A 4277-nucleotide genomic window follows, 5' to 3' on the forward strand; every position below is an offset into this window, starting at 1 on the left:
GGATTTAAAAACCACTGCTTCAATTTAGAGCCCCCTTTTTGTCTACACACACCTTAGGTGTCTATCCTTGCTGATATATTGGCTGGACTTTCTTGGAAAACAAAGACACCAGCAGGGTCAGGCAGCACAACAGATACATGATACACAGTTATGAGGAGCTCATTAGAAAGAAAGCTGATTATTGGATACAAGTCATATAGCTGTGACAGCAGTCAGGTAGTCGTGGCCGAGTGGTTAAGGCAATGGACTAGAAATCCATTGGGGTCTCCCTGCACAGGTTTGAATCCTGCTGACTATGCACTGCTTTCACCACTTGTGAGGTGTGCTCCCTTTTGGGGTCTCTGGCGCACCAGCTGGAGGAGCTCCAGGCTGCAGTCCAGAGACTGCATGCCATCAAGGACTCTGAGCAGGAGACTTCTACTGCCAGGCCCTCCCCCCCGGGAGGTGGAGGGTAGACCCTGGTCACCCTCCAGGATAAGGGAGGACACCAGGACTTCCCCTCCTGTCCAGCCAAGGGGATGGACCAAGGTGGTCAAGGGCCTCAGGACCCTCTGCACCAAGGTCCCCACCCTGCTGGAGCTTTGCAACAGGTATGAACCTCTTGCAGCCCCAGCAGAGCCTGCTAAGCTGCCAGCTCCGGTAGACAGCACAGGCCCAACCATAGCTACAGCCCCTGCTCTCCCCCTCCATCCTGAGAGGGACTGAGGGGGCAATCTGCCGCCCCAACCCCTTAGTTCGGGAAGACTGCTGCTTCCCAGGAGCCTGAATCCGAGACATTACAGAGAAGATCCCTGAACTCCTCTAGCCCACTGACTACTACCCTATGTCCTTATCCATGTGGGCACAAATGACATGGCTTGGAGCGCTCACAGCTGGGTCATGAGGCGCTACAGGGATTTGGGAGCAAGGCTAAAGGATTTAGGGGAGCAGGTGGTGTTTTCTTTGATCCTCCCAGTCTCGGGCTATGGGTGGAGGAGGGAGAGGTAGTGAGCCAAAGACTGCAACGCTGGTGTCATTGGGAAGGCTTCGGCTTCCATGACCACAGCCCGTTCTTTGATGAGAGAGGCAGCAAGCTGCTGGGAAGGGATGGCGTCTACCTTGCTCCGTCGGGGAGGAGGCTCTTTTCAGCGACTGGCTGACCTGCTCCACCGGGCTTTAAACTGAGCGCGCCAGGGGATGTGGAGACTACCGCCACTGCTAGCCTGCTGAGTAACCCTTGCAAAGCCAGCAGGTCAAGGCACTTAAAGGAGTCCACCTCTGCCCCAGCCCTGGAACAACCTGTAGGCAAGGCAAAGGCCCCCAAAGGGACACTTGTCTGCCTGTACACAAATGCCAGGAGCTTAGGGAATAAACAGGAGGAACTTGTCCTCCTGCTTAACACAAATAATTACGATGTCATAGGGATAACGGAGACCTGGAGGGACTCCACCCATGACTAGGCCACAGGTATAGATGGCCTGTACAGGAGAGATTGAGTGGACAAAAGGGGCAGGGTTGTAGCTCTCTATGTCAAGGAAAGCTACGTGTCCCTGCAAGCTGACATTGGTGCCCAGGGTGGACGACTGGAGACTCTCTGGGTTAAAATACGTGGGGAACACGGCACAGGGGACACAATGGTGGGAGTCTATTACAGACCTCCTACCCAGGATCAAGAGCTTGACCAGGAGTTCACCAGGAAATTGGCTAAAGCTGCGCACTCCTGGTGTATGGTTGCCATGGGAGACTACAACTACCCTGACATCTCGTGGGAAGAGTGCTTGGCCAAATCAGAGAGGTTGCAAAGCTTTCTCTCATGCGTGGATGAGCTCTACCTGATGCAAGAAGTCGACAGGCTGACAAGGTAAAGTGCTGCTTGACCTGGTACTGGCTATGGGGGACGACCTAATCAGCGACCTAAAGATTGAAGGGAAACTGGGTGACAGTGATCATGAGCTGATCACCTTCACCATCTGCCGTAAAGCTGGCAAGTCAGTCAGCAATACAGAAGTCCTCAACTTCAGGAAAGCTGACTTTGACAAGCTCAAGAGGCTTGTAGGTGAGGCCCTAAGGGACAATGACCAAAAGGGGAGGGGAGTTCAGGAAGAGTGGTCGCTCCTCAAGGGAGTGATCCTGAATGCACAAGCTAAGTCCATTCTGTCTCAGAGGAAAGGCAGCAAAAGGGCACAGCGGCCCCCTTGGCTTTGCAGGGAACTAGCAGACCTCCTGCATCTAAAAAGAAAGACCTACAAAGGATGGAGGACAGGATCCACCTCCAAGGAGGAATATTCTGAACTAGTCCAGACCTGCAGGGAGCAAACCAGGAAAGCCAAGGCTGTGACTGAACTCAAACTAGCTACAAGTATCAAGGACAATAAAAAGTCCTTTTTTAGATATGTGGGGAGCCAGAGGAAAAGCAAAGGCAACATTGGACCCCTGCTAAACCAGATGGGACAACTGACAACTGATTCCCAGGAAAAAGTCAACTTGCTAAATGGGTACTTTGCATCCGTTTTTCACCAGTCCCAAGGGGCACCCTTGCCCATTACAGGACAGGAATTTCTGGGTGAGGATGATTCATTACCCTCCATCAATGCTTACCTTGTGAAGGAACACCTAGAGAGGCTGGAACACCTTCAAGTCAGCCGGCCCTGACAGCTTACACCCCAGGGTACTCAAGGAGCTGGCAAGCATCATAGCTCAGCCCCTGGCATGGATCTTTGAGAACTCCTGGTGCTCTGGTAAAGTGCCTGAGGACTGGAAGAAGGTCAATGTGGTGCCTATCTTGAAGAAGGGGAGGAAAGTGGATCTGGCAAACTACAGGCCCATCAGCCTGACCTCTATCCCGGGGAAGGTCTTAGAAAAGATTATCAAAGAGGCCATTCTTAACAGACTGGCCGACGGCAGCATCCTGAGGGATAGCCAGCACGGGTTTTTGTGGGTAGGTCTTGCTTGACCCATCTTATGCTTTTACAACCAGGTGACCTATCACCTGGACAAGGGAGAGGTGATTGATGTTGTATAGCTTGACTTTAAAAAAGGCTTCGATCTGATATCCCATGATCACCTCTTGGCAAAACTAGCTAACTGTGGCTTTGGCTTCACCATGATCCGCTGGCTGGGGAACTGGCTCTGCAGTTGGACTTAGAGGGTAGTGGTTGACGGAAGTCAATTGTTGTGGTGCACTGTGACCAATGGGGACCCTCAAGGCTCTGTCCTTGGGCCAACACTATTCAACAACTTCATTAATGATGTGGACATTGGTATCAGAAGCAGACTGGCCAAGTCTGCCAACGACACCAAACGCTGGGGTAAAGCGTCCACACCTGAGGACAGAAGGGCGATCCAGGCCGACCTTGACAGGCTCAGGAAATGGGCAGATGAGAACCTGATGGTGTTTAACACTGAAAAATGCAAGGGTCTCCACCTTGGGAAGAAAAACCCGCAGCATGCTTATAGGCTTGGCAGTGCTACATTGGCTAGCACTATGGACGAAAAGGACTTGGTGGTCATGATTGACCACAAGATGAACATGAGCCTTTAATTTGATGCTTCAGCTAGTAAAGCAAGCAAAATGCTGGTTTGCATCTATACATGCTTCTCAAGCAAATCCCAGGACGTCATTCTCCCATTGGCCTTGGTGAGGCCACAGCTGGAGTACTGCATCCAATTTCGGGCTCCGCAATTCAAAAAGATGTGGAGAAGCTTGAGAGAGTGCAGAGGAGAGCCACGCACATAATCAGAGGTCAAGAAAACAGACCTTATGGCGAGAGGCTGAGAGCTATGGGAGTCTTCAGCCTGGAAAAGTGCAGGCTTAGGGGTGATCTGGTGGCCACCTATAAGTTTATCGGGGTGCTCACCAGGATCTGGGGGAACATCTGTTTACCAGAGCGCCCCAGAGGATGACAAGGTCATAGATTCATAGATTCATAGATGTTAGGGTCGGAAGGGACCTCAATAGATCATCGAGTCCGACGCCCTGCATAGGCAGGAAAGAGGGCTGGGTCTAGATGACCCCATCCGTATGCCTATCCAACCTCCTTTTGAAGACCCCCAGGGTAGGGGAGAGCACCACCTCCCTTGGGAGCCCATTCCAGACCTTTAGGAAGAAGTTCTTCCTAATGTCTAGTCTAAATCTGCTCTCTGCTAGCTTGTGGCCATTATCTCTTGTAACCCCCGGGGGTGCCTTGGTGAATAAAACCTCACCCATTCCCTTCTGTGCCCCTGTGATGAACTTATAGGCAGCCACAAGGTCTCCTCTCAACCTTCTCTTGCAGAGGCTGAAGAGGTCCAGGTGCCCT

General features: G+C 52.0%; 1 non-coding gene across 1 annotated transcript; it reads left to right on the forward strand.

The window, feature by feature from the left end:
- The first annotated feature begins 216 nt into the window (after positions 1-216).
- On the forward strand, positions 217-298 carry TRNAS-AGA. The gene has a single exon. It is a non-coding gene; the product is annotated as a tRNA-Ser (tRNA).
- Positions 299-4277: the final 3979 nt, after the last annotated feature.

The sequence above is a fragment of the Alligator sinensis genome, unplaced genomic scaffold (genome assembly GCF_000455745.1).
Source record: "Alligator sinensis unplaced genomic scaffold, ASM45574v1 scaffold317_1, whole genome shotgun sequence".
NCBI classification, from domain to species: domain Eukaryota; kingdom Metazoa; phylum Chordata; order Crocodylia; family Alligatoridae; genus Alligator; species Alligator sinensis.